The sequence below is a fragment of the Protopterus annectens genome, chromosome 2.part0 (assembly GCF_019279795.1).
Source record: "Protopterus annectens isolate FY-2018-M chromosome 2.part0, PAN1.0, whole genome shotgun sequence".
NCBI lineage: Eukaryota > Metazoa > Chordata > Ceratodontiformes > Protopteridae > Protopterus > Protopterus annectens.
In genome coordinates, this window is record NC_056728.1 from 1577999698 (window position 1) to 1578013437 (window position 13740).

Consider the following 13740-nt stretch of genomic DNA (forward strand, 5'->3'; position numbering starts at 1 on the left):
GCATATTTAATTCTTCCATAAACATTTCCATTTGTACATTTTCTTGATTTCCATATTTCTCTGCTTTATACAGACATGCATAACATTTTTGAAATATTTGTAGTACCTCTACAGGACTTGTTGTTATAGGCTTCTTAAGTGTTGTGACAACCCTTTCTACTTTATGTTGCCTGAGTCATTGTGCTAAAAGTTTTAGTGCTCTGGAGTTATCAAAAAACAGTTGCTTAACAGGAATCCTTGTAAGCTTGTGCATATTATCAAGGTAATCCCTTATTTTCTGTTTACCATTCTGCAATTGCTCCTCTTCTTTTTCTGTGACATTGCCCCTATTCTGCAATACTTAAATCATTGTCAGTCCCTGTAACTAATTATTGTTACCTCTTAACTATATCTCTCTTTCTTTTATCTCAGCCCTATTTTTAAACTCCACTCTAATTTTATCCCACTCCACAGCTATATTTTTTGAAGCAATTTCTATTTTTTTCTAATAACTCCCAAATAATTTCCAATATCCATTCCTTAAATATCTCTCTTTTCAACAGATAGCTGGGAAAGTGCCAGTGTGTCATTTTTATTTCATTACTCTGCAGTTGAACTGCGGTGGTGGTGCTGCGGTAGCGTTGTCGCCTCACAGTATGATGTTGTCCTGTTCGATTCTCAGCTAGAGCATCTTCTGTGTGGAGACATGCGTAAATGGGCGTACCTTCGTTGAAGGTTGTGCGTCAGAGCTGGCAACTTGGCACGTAAAAATCTACTGCCAATCATTAGCGGACCGGAGTTCCGCTGTGGCGACCCCTAACCAGGAAAAGCCGAAAGACACAACAAGAGCAACAACAACTCTGCGGTTTTATTTTAGTTATTATTGGCCCGAGATCTGAAATTATTGCATACGTATCAAAACTTTTAATTAAATGAACATGTTCCTGTGAAGCATATGTTCGGTCTATTCTAGACCAGTTTTTATATCTTGAGGAATAATACATAAATTCACCATAAACTCCTACTACTGAGTTCACATCCTTCCATGCCAAATAATTTCTAAATTTCTTCAAAAATGTACACTCTTTTGTTATATTTTCCCTTCTGTGCCCCCAATTACATCTTCACTGCTGCAAATCAAATTCCAGTCCTCACCTATAAGTAATATTCTTTACTGAAAACTGATTATTTCTTCCAGAATTTTCTTAAGCTCCATTATAGCAGTTTTAGGAGGAATATAAATGCATGCTAGTGTAATCCTTCTCCCTTGCCAGTAGCCCCTTAGTTCTGCAAATCTACCATTATTATTTTTTTATCCTCCTCTATCACTATTGGAACTCCTTTTGCAATTAATATAAGTACTCCTATTTTCCTTTGTCCCAGGTATTCCACTGAGTAACCTTTCTGAAAACCTTTCTTTATCAAATTCACATGTTCAGTTCTTTCCAAATGTGTCTCCTATAGCATAGCTATTTGCACTCTACATTTTTTTAATATAGATCACTACTATTTCTTTTTTGTATATATCTGTAAGACCATTTACATTTGGGAACTAACTTTGGGTGGACTGATGCCAGGGAATCTTCTTGGGCTAGGCTTATATAGGCTCCAGGGCCGTTAGCCTAGTGCACACCTATGAACCTATAAGATAAAATATAAAGTGTCATTATGTCAAAAAGTTATTATTCCCATTTTTTATGTATAATAGCTTTTTGTTAAGTGTCTAGTTCCAGCTTTTGTGTTACATGCATACACTAATATAATTGCAATGTTTACAAGTATATTATACCTTTTTTAATAGACTACCCTTAAACGATTTTCATTATGCTACATTTACTAAGAGTAGTTCATCCTCAAAAAAAAAAAAAAAAAAAAATTTTTAATCAAATTTTTCTATATTTTTATTTGGTTTCAATGTTTTTATGTTACAATTACTACTGTTTATATTTGTTTCTGTAAATCCTCTATTAATCTTTTAATGTTTTTTTAATGTTTGTCTGGAGCTTTTCTCCCCGGGCCTCTACTGAAAATGGACATTTATCCAGTTAGACTAGCCCGGTCAACAAATGTAAAATAAATAAATAAATAATGTTTGGCAGGTTGATATTTTATACAGTTGTTTTTGTCCTATCCATTTGATCCTATGTCACATCTTACAAAACTTTTTATTTTATTGAAAGCCCTCAGAAACACGCCCCAAAAACACCCCTAGAACCTATTAACTTAATATTAACATACAAAACTATGAACATCTTCAAATACTGAAGTTTTGGCATCCGAATAGGAATAATTCTCCCAGACTGACAGCCACACTCACAAACTTGGGTTAACTTAAAAGAAAAGTCATCCATGCTAAGACACTTGGTACAGCCTGTGCTTCTGCTAAGTGCTTTTTGGTTTTGTTTTATCCTTATTACTCTCCCAGATTGGGAGAACACTTGAATGCTTTCAGAAAACATTATCTCCTAGCCATTGAAATAAATAAGTATTCTGCTTTTATTGCTCTTTATCAGATTGTCTCCATGGAGACATGTGAACCAGATACAGAGTTGCTTCTACAAGCACTCATTTATTTGCTAGACAGTGTTCTTTTTTATTTATTTGCTTTTTTGTAAAACGTGTTACTAGATCAAGCCAAGGGCCTTAATCCAGTCATCACTCCATGCAAGAGGGAAAAAGCACATACATGTTTCTTGTATCCTGCTCTTTTGATCAGACTTTTCTTCTTTTTTTTTTTACATATTACTGCCTACATTTCTTAAAACTGAGCAAGGAGAAAGAAAGAAAAATGAAAGAAAGAAAGACAAAAAAAAACAGGGAGACCTGTTTACTTTGTATTCCCATTACACACAAAAATAACTGAGAAAACTTTATTTTATAGCATGCTATATCACACATTATAAAAATACTGTTAAGAACAAAATTTTGTTTTACTTACAATTAACTCGTTCCTTCCTCCCCCCTCCTAAATATTTTTCCTAAAATTAATGACATGAAGTAGTGCATGTGATTTAGAGTCCCCTACAAATTTAACAAAGTCAAAAAGTCCTATATTTCTAGGTTTTCTTGTTCTGTTATGTTTCACAGATATAGTTAATGCTTTGTAATCCCACATTTGTGTCAATTTCTGAGTTGCTAGTTTTATTCCTGTTGATCTCCATCTCCCAAATCCAGTCTCTGCTTCATTTCCAATGTATTCCTGGTTCTTCTAGTCAACTCTTGTGCTTTTTTCCATTTCTCAAGCATTTCCATTGAAACATTAGAAAAGGATTCACTTGCAAACTCTCTCTGTGATCTTTATTATCAGAAGAACAAGAAGCCGAATCTCATTCAGTTTCATAACGCACTTTTTGTTGGACAGACTTGTGCATTTCCTCCTTAGCATGCACTGCATCAAAAATTATTTTTGTCCCATCCAGGAAAGAATATTCTGAAACTAGCTGGGTACACCACCTTGAATCTCATGCCTGTTTCTCAACATTCCCTGATTAGTCGTATAAATTCACCCCTCTTCTGCCTGGCGTACAGTGAGTAATAATTTTCCCCAAACACTCTACCGTCTCCTACGTTTAGTACTTTATTCTTCTCCTACAGTTTTGTCAGAATAAATTCCTTCTGCTGGTAGGATTACATCTTTACTATTAAAGGTTTAGGTTGCTTTCTCATGGCCAGGTTTGGAGCATACGCACTATTTGCCCTTTCAATTAACAAGTCCTGCTGTGGAATACCAGTCTAGCTGCTTATTTGTACTCTCATAAAATTAATGCAGTCTGTTCCTTCCAGTATTGCTGGTACAGTAGAAAATCTCATATTTTCTGTCCTTCACTTCTGTTATTTTTTGAGACATCCCATATTCAGCCAGCCTTTCCTTCATTTTGAGCTCAGATTTTTGCGGTTTTATCATGTCATCTAAATGTCTTTTTAAAGCTTCCTCCATGTTTTCCAGCCTTTTGTTATTTGAGTTGATATACTCTTTCAGTGCTTCATTTGTTTTAATCAGCTCTGAGTACATTTGACTTATTTTTTCCTCTAGGTTACTGGATGTCATGTTTTTCACCAAAGCTGGAGCTTGCATTGCTTTTTGCTGCACAGCTGCAGAATTCTTACCAGTCATTGTTTTTTCCTCACCTTTTGTGATTACTTTTCTTTCGGGTTCTATGAATTTCTTTTTTGCTGGCATCCAGACAATGCACTTACTAGCCAGTTACTGATATTTACCCAAAATATGAGTTTACTGGCTCTCTCTTCTGAGTTTCTGTTTTCACACTGGGAGAGCTAAAATTAAGCTGCTATTCAATGTGCAGCCATCTTGGAAGTCGTTGGGAGATTGCTTCTTAGTGGTGTTGTACACTATTATAAGAGTGCCAAATACACTTAGTAGCCAATAATTTTACTTAAAATACCTCCCTTTGTGTTTTTTTTTTTTTTTTTTTCCAGATGTGACTTCAGGGATAGCTCAAAGAAAGGAGTTTAATGGGCTTAATGAACAAAAACATCAACATGCTGCTACCAACCCTCACAACTTGAAATACAGCTAGTTACAGCATTTAACTTCAACTGTATATTTAATTTCAGAAGGTAAGGTCATGATGGAATTCCTAAATCAAATTTGAGTATTGGTACTGCAAGCTTAGATAGTGATGGGTGCGGGTTGTTCACAAAATAACAAAATAAGAGCACTTTAACCTTAATTATAGATTATACCTACACTTTTGCAACTGTAAATTTTCTCTGCTAAGTAAAGAAGGGGACTTCAAATTATTCATCATATAGTGCCACAGGGTACCCACACTTCTTTTTATATTACCACTTATTTAATTCCCTGGCATCCCAAATTCAAGCTTAGCTTATCTCACTGCCATGGCCCAATTTACCCCAAAACCATGATGCAGTAGGACAGCATGGCAGAGAAGCTTGGAAACACATTTGGGCTGGGGGCTTTGCCTAACCTATATGGTGCTGTTCCCCACTGTCTGCCTATAGAACTGGCAAGGGAAGAATTAGTGGGGCACTATCCTGATATCTAAAGAATGAATAGTGCTGTAGCCAGCATATTTAGGTTAATCTACCATGATACACAAGGTGATGAATACAGTAATACTACCCTGTCAAGGTATGGATTAGTCTTGCATTTAATTACATCTTATGGGGTTTGATCCTAAGAGTGAAATGAGGATAACATATACCTTGACCATTTATTATGCCTTCTTCCCAATAATATACATTTTATTTGTTTAAAAATGTGAGTGGATAATTTTTAATTTGCATTATTATTAAAAAGCAGTGTTTTTCTACATTATAAAACAGTACTAATATATTGATTTAAGACAGTTAAATAAATGCTAATAATGATGCAGAGTGCGTATCATACCTGATAATTTTAGTCATCCTGCTCTGAACTACATTTGCCTAAGTACTTTTAAGTTTGCTGTGCCTTATTTTGCATAAAGGGCATACACACGTAACGCTCTGCCGTTAAATTTTATTCGAACTGTCATCACCTCTCAACTGTCCCTGATTTTCAGGGATGTTCCTGATTTTGACACAAATTTTAGTTCTGTCCCTCTTAATCCCTTCTAAAACTGGTAACTTTTGGAGACATGATGGTGAGTTACTCTTAATAAATAATGACAATAATTAGATTTATGGACTTATTTTACTTCAGGAAATGTATATTAATTCACATTATCTTTTTCTGTTAACATCACAAGTTAGCAGTACTAATATTTTAAAAAGTGTCCCTGATTGTCCCTGATTATTTCTGTTTTTGTCCCTGATTCTGTTGAGATTTGTCCCTGTTTAGTTGAGAGCTATCATCAGATATTTATGTTTATTAGTTTTAATTTTGTTGTGATGTCCCTTGTGTTTATGACATTTAATAAGAGAAAGGAAATGCTTACATTTTTAATGTTATCATCTCACAATTTGTACAGATTTTTATATACCAAGATCTAGAACATATTGTTGAGACATATTAATTTCTTGTTATGCTTTAAATGTCATGGCCATAATACAATATATCCAAGTTTTGCTTCATACTGATAAGTAAATGAATAGTGTAAACAAACAGAATTTTTGTATTATGGATGTTTTTATTATTGTCACTTGTGGAGCTTTTCTCCCTGGGCCTCCCCTGAAAAAAGACATGCATAGAAATGGACTTTCCTGGTAAAGAAATGTAAAATCAATAAAATAATAAAAAAATAGACGGGATAATTTTATAATAGTCACAGTACTACAGTGTGTTATCTGAAAGGATATATGGGATATTATAGTAGTTTACATTTGCAGTAGTCTCTATAAATCTGATGTTTTATATAAAAGCACATACAGAACTTGCAGGTTTCTGCAATTTTAATAATAGGAAATTATTTTTTTTATTATTGTTCATATACTTGGACATTTATTCTTTAGCTTTTAATACTTTGTATTATTTATTCAGTGGATATCTAGTGAACATTCCAGCTCCTCGTACATTAATAAAATTTAAATTCAGAAGGGATGAACAAGCTTTGATGGAACTGTTATGCTTTTGTGAATGATGTAGTTCTAAGTGCATATCAGGGAAGTTTTCATCATTTAGTTTTAGTTAATGATATGTTAATATATTTTTATTGTGGTGCGGATTTACATTAAGCTGCTGATAAAGAAAAGAAAATAGTGTGCACCTATTTACTTTCCTCTGCTAATCGCCATGATTTTTTTATATTTGACTCCATAATATTTATTCACTGGCTTCAGTATTGTTAACCTTACAGATAGCATTGTCTTACCTTTTTTATTACCATTAATGAATTATCACTTAAGATATAGGTAAACATACATTTGTATAAAAGAAAACAAACCATGTTAACATGCTCACAGTTACAAGCATTATACATCACATACATGCTTTTATATAATTATCACCAATCAAACATTATAAATTGTTCAATTCCTACCGTCCCTTTAACCTCACTCCTCCTCCAAAATAATATTCTGCATGTATTGTTTCCACAATTTCCATTTTTTTCTTTGTAGTTTGCTGCAACCCTTCTAGGTCCCACTTCCAATTCTTTTATCTCTCTTAAAATATTCACATCTTCAAGTACAGCTGATTTAGACTTTGGTTTCCATTTTGTAGTAATTGATTTTTTGGGAGCCACCAAAATTAAACTTAAAGAGGCCTTATGCTTAGGCTATTCAGATCCTGTTTCCCAGCAGGCCTACTAACATCAGTGATCCTAATAGACCTATCAAAAGCTTTTGATACAGAGTCCCACTCATAACTACTTTTCCAACTTGAGACCATAAACTGCTCCCCACACATGCTATCCTGGCTTCATAACTATCTACACAACAGAAAACAATCTGTTAGATGGCAAAGTAAGCAATCCGATTACCTACTCAACAACACAGGTGCTCCCCAAGGGTCTGTTCTTGGGCCCTTGTTTTTTAGCTTATTTATTAATAATCTCCATAAATCATCCCAGCAAAGTACTCTCATTCAATACGCGGACGATTTGACAATAATTACATCCTCTAACAACATCTCAGATCTCCTAAAGTTAATACAAAATCCATTGATTTCCATCGAATCTTGGCTTAATGAAGCTCAAGTGCTACTTAATCCCAAAAAATCAAAACTTTTACTCTTCACAACCAAATCTCTAACTCTAGACTTTAAAATATTCTCTCACAAAAATACGGAAATTGAAATTGTAAAAACAGTCAAACTACTTTACATCACAATTGATGACAAACTAACCTTTGAGAATCATACACTCAACTCAATCAAAAAGACCCATTTTAAGCTTGGCAAACTCTATAGGCATAAACTCTATCTGGACAAGTCTACCAAGTTGAAACTAGCTAATAGTCTACTTCTACACTCCCTCGTCTATGGTTGCCCCATTTTCACTAACCTACACACGTCTACTGAACAAACTGCAGTTGTGCTACTATAAAATAGCCAAGTTTGTTTCCAATATGCCAACTCACACACATCATTGCCTGGCCATTAAATCTATAAGCTGGTTTGAGTTTCCTCATTATCTACATTACTCCCAACTTACTCTCACCCACAAACTACTAAATAATCCAAACTTCTGCCTTCCCTTCAAACTATAATACAAACACACACCCCTACTTGGCATCTTAGGTCCTCTAACAAACCGCCCTTAACCATAACTAAACCTAACAAAAGAGTTGGACAATGTCTCTATTCCCATGCCATTGCCAAACTTTGGAATGCGCTCCATCTCTTGCTTACTCAACTAGACTTTTTAAAAACATTTAAATTTGCACTAAAAACACTATCTCAATAACCTTGTCTGTTCTTGTAGTCATATAATTAAACCACCTTAAATGTTTTAGCCACTATACACTACAAATACTTAATATAGTTGCAATTTATACTCTGTCTTCATATCCAGTCTCTCTTGCTTTCTTTATTTCTGTGGCCGAATAAACAGAATTGATTAAACAGTTTTCTTACTTATGAGAATATACAAACAGAATTACTAAAAATCTAACACACTGGGTTTATTTTTCTTGTATTGTATACCTCTATAATATGTATTTGTCTTGTACATCTACTTCAATTTGTATTGTATAAAACTTTTCTTGACTTTCAAAGTCAAGCTGATGTTATGTAAAAGTTTCTGTAATTGTATGTACCTTTTCTCCACGGGCCTCCACTGAAATTGGCCCAGTGGACTTTCCCGGTTAACAAATGTCAATAAATAAATACATCCTTGGTTACACCCATTAGCTCACCCCATATGACTGACAGAGTACTCTGTAGGGAATTTTTTAAGTCTGCCAGCTCATTACACTCCCACAACATATGTTACCAGTTACATCTGTCTTCCACCTCACACCTCCAACATTTGCTATCTACCTGAGGAAAAATTCTTTGAAATCTGCTCGGGGTATAAAAATACCTATACACATACACCCAAGCAAAAATCCTAAATATTTTAGACTTTGTTGTATATTTGGGAGCCATACATATGTCCTCTCATTGTTTTCTTGTGAATTGCTTATCCAGTCTCGCTTCCCAATCTTTTCTAGCCTCCTCTGATTGATACCTATAGTTATTGTGCAAAATTTTATATGCCCTACTAATTTTCCTTTTTTAACAGCAGCTTCTGTTCTAGATTCAAGTAAAAACTCTACTAGAGCAGGTCTTTTATTTAGGATTCCCCTATCCAGTTCTCTTTGTCTATACTCTGATATCAGTCCTTTATAGGTAAGGCAGTCTCTAGCCTCTAGTCCATATGTCTTCTTGGCCTCTGACCATTCTATTACCTTTCCCTCTTTTGTTATTTGCTCACAGTACCTTGGTTGTTTTGCTAGTTTTCTCCTGTAAATTCCAGCCTTTCTTTCCTGTTCATTGTACCCCTAATTGCAGTCATCCCTATTGGCAGAGTCTCCTTTCTTCATTCTCACTTTGGCTTAGTTTTTACAATACTTTCTGTTACTTTATGACTATAATATTCAGTATGGCTGTTGTTATTCTCTTTAAGACTCTGCATCCAAAATCCCACTCTCTCCTTATTTCTTGAATCCCCCCATTTCATTATTATCCCTTTTCACTTTGAATTATACCTTTGTGCTTGTGTTATGTATATGAGCCTTAAATGCGTAGCTCTAAAATATTTCTTCAAATCAGATAATCCTAAACCACCTTTTTCTATTGGAAGAATTAACTTATTCCACGTGACCTTTACCCCCTTCCTCTCCAAGTTAAAATCCTTCAACTCTTTAACTACTGTCTACAACTCTTCTTCTGGTTGGTAAAAATATGCCTGACCTGTATATAAAACTAAAGTGACTAAAAACATTTTCACTACTTGATCTTGCTATCCATATCCAAAAACAAGTGCTTCCAGTATTTCAGTTTTTGTATTAACTTTTGTTTAGTCTCTTCCCACATATCCTTAGCTACCATAATAGAATCCTTTTTCACCTGTACTCCTAAATACTTCCTTTATCATGTCGCCATAAATATGTTTATCGGTGAACCAATTAATGTGTTGGTACATAATTTACAACTATAGCCTTTGTTTTGTCTGCATTAATTTTGTATCTTGAAAAAAATTAAACTCTCTCAGAATAGTCCACAACTCTGAGATGTCCTTTTCTGCTTTTATCAGGTACAAAATAATATAGACTGCAAATAAAGCCAACTTTTCTTGATTACCACAACAATTATATCCTTGCATTTCTGAGTCCCTTATTTCCTTTGCCAGTGGCTCTAAATATAATGCAAATAACAAAGGGGAAAGTGAACACCCTGCCTGGTTCCACTTTTCAGACACAACTTATCAGAGAGAAACCCTCCCACTATAATTTTTGCCTCCAGTCCTTTGTATATCCTTCTAATTAATCTTATTATTGTATCAGGGAATGCCAATGCTTCTATTGCCCTACTCATAAAATTCCAGCTAACTCTATCGAATACTTTGTCTGCATCAAGACCTATCAACAACAGTGGTATTTTCTTTTATTTTAGTTGTTCTAATAACATTCTCAAACATTTGCCTCCCCTCCACAATATCACACTGATCCATGTCTATAATTTTGGCAACACCTTGGCCATTCTTTTACCTATTATAGAATAAACACTTTATAGTCGTGGTTTAAAATTGAAACGGGCCTATATGAAGCTGGGTCTGATGTGTCTTTACCATCTTTGTGTATTACAGGCACCACAGCTTTCTTCCTGGATATTGGTGCTTCTCCTCCTTATAAAATACTGTTAAACAAAATCTTTATCACTTTCTTCCCTTCTAGCTTCCAAGCTTCCATTGAAATGCAATCTATTTTTGGAGACTTTCCTGCAGGTTGATTATATGTCATCACTTTTATCCCTTCTTCTCCTGTCTTAACTGTTAATTGTAGAACCTCATCTACCTCTGTCCTTGGCTTACTCAAGTCTTCCATAAGTATTTCCATTTGTCTGTTTTCTTGATTTTCATATTCCTCTGCTTCATATACATTTTCATACTAGCCATGCACCTCCTAGAAGGACGAGACTAAAAACAAATCATGCAATTTGGCTATCCAAAAAGAGTAGAATACTAATGCAGGATAGAGAAACAACATGAAAAGAGTGGCAAAAATATAAAACACCTCACTATCTAGAAAACATTGGAATGTTTTCCAATCATATTCAAAAGCAAATAAATTAAGACAAAAACTATACTATAATAACTTTCAGAATAACAGGAAACATAAGCTAGAGATAATGGCAAACTAGTCTCTTCCTTATTTCTAGACTTGTCTAAAGTCTTTGACACAGTTTGTCACAGCAAAGTTCTACTTCGTGTCCTTACTAAGTCACTGTCAGCCTACCCTTCTGTGGTTCAAAAGCTACCTCTCCAATAGGTATCATCCAGTAGAATGTCACTCCATGCTCTCTCCTTACCTCCTACTTATCACTGGTGTACCATAATTTTGTATCCTTGGCCCATACACTGAGTCTAAAAAAAGTCCATGGAGATCAGTGCTCTACCCCAGAAAATAAATAAAAAAAATGAGAAGCAGTGTTTCCTTCTGTTTGATGGCTTACTTTTTGTTGGACAAACTTTTGTATTTCCTCCTTAGCATGTTCAATATCAAAAATGACTTTGACCTCCTGGAAAAAATATATTCTGAAGACAGCTGGGTACAGCAGCTTGAATCATATAATTGCATCTCATAATTCCCTGATTGATGGGATAAATTTGCTTCTCCTCTGCCTGGTGTACTATTATCATAATCATTTTCCACAAACTCTCTGCCATGTCCAATTTTTAATACTTTGCCCCTTTGCCATAGTTTTGTCAGGATCAAGTCCTTCTGCTGGTATAATTTCATTCTTACTAATACAGGTCTTGCCTACTTTTTCATGTACAGGTTTACAGCATACACATGATGTGCCCTTTACATTAATAAATACTGACTGGAATACCAGTCCACCTGCCTGTTTGTTCTTTCATGAAATTAATGCAGTCTGCTCCTTCCAGTTTCTCTGGTACAGCAGAAAATCTCCACTTTTCTCTGTGTGCACTGTCCTCTAACTCTGCCATTTTTGAAGCAGCTCTTCTTGAGCTGTTACATACTCAGCCAGGCTTTTCTTCATTTTGACCTCTGATTTTTCTAGTTGTATCAGGGCATCTGAAGAGCTATTTAAAGCTTGCTTAATTTTTTCAGCCTTTTGTCATTTGAGTTGATATTCTCCTTCAATATATCATTTATTTTAATCTACTCTAAGCACATTTGATTATATTTTCCTCTTGATTACTGGAAGCCATGTTTTGCACCAAAGCTGGAGCCTGAACTGCTTTTTGCTGAATAGCTGCAGGATTCTTCACAGTCAGTAATTTCTCTTCACCTTTTCTAATTGATTTTCTTTCAGGCTGTCTAAGTTTCTTCTTTGTTAGCATCTAGGCAATGCACTTACTAACCAGTAATGGAATTTAGTAAAACTTTAAGAGTTTCTGGCCCTTATCACCCAATTTCTTTTTTCACACTGGTAGAGCTGAAATAAAGCTGTTGATCAGTGTGCAACCATCTTTGAATTCACATCCTTGTCTTTTGTGACTGGCCATTTATTAGTTGTGATTTCAGTAACACCATTTTGTAATATGTCTTTCAGAGGAAATGGGAAAGAAGAGCTCTAAGATGTTAGAGTAATAGGAGGAAGGTGGTGAGGAAAAGGTGTATGCCACTTTCAACACAAAAATAAGTTAATGGCATGGACATTTGTAATATAGTAATGAACTGGACTGTGAATGCTAGAAAATAATTCCTAATTTATAGAGTAATATTTGATCCTTTTTACAGTGTCATATGTCAGTAAAGGAGAAACATTAGAAGTTTTAGATAAGGCCACCTCCCATAAATGAGTAATCTATATCAATTCAATTACAAACTGGAAGGGAATGCAGAGAAAAATGTACTGTATTGGATGTGACCATCAGGAATGGAAGGATGTCATTCTGTAGATCTTTGACTATTCCAGGTAAGGGTGGTGGTAATAGGGATCACAATTTAATTCAGCTTTTTAATGCACAAAAGATGGACATCAGAGATATAAAACAATAAGTAAATCTGATATAGAAATCTAATAGAGAAAAGAAGTATGAGTGTTCTGGAATATAATATTTAGTAACTGAATGTGTGAAAAGTATGCCCTGTTTATGTCGTACATTTTGTAATTTTGATTTTTAAAGTACTGACTAAATCTTACAAGAGCTTATGCAAAGCCATTGTATGAATGTAAAAGCGTGATCTTACTAAGATACTGACATTAGTAAGGAAATTAGCTACACATAAAATTTATTTATTTTGTTTATCTTTTATTGACTAGATTAGTCACACTAGGAAAGTAACTTAGTTTCAGGAGAGACCTGAAGTGGTATATAAATATAAATAAATATATCTACAGAAAAGTATCCAAAGGTTCCGGATAAATGTTCCACTTAGTAGAAATAAGGACCCAGCAAACAGAAAAAAAGGACCCAGGAAACAGAAAAAAGATGGAACAAGCCGATGGCTCTAGAGTCAACACAATATAAACTATTTTATTTAACAGACGTGAGTGCTTTCACAGTTAATCTAACTGCTTCATCAGATGTTAAGAAACATAAGATAACATGCATTTATGTCCGTAGTTGCTTTATGTTTTTAAGTAGGATTCAATAGGGAGTAAGGGCCGATTATGGGAAGTGATGTAATATGGCCTATATAAATGTATCTTTATCTTACGTTTCTTAACGTCTGATGAATCAG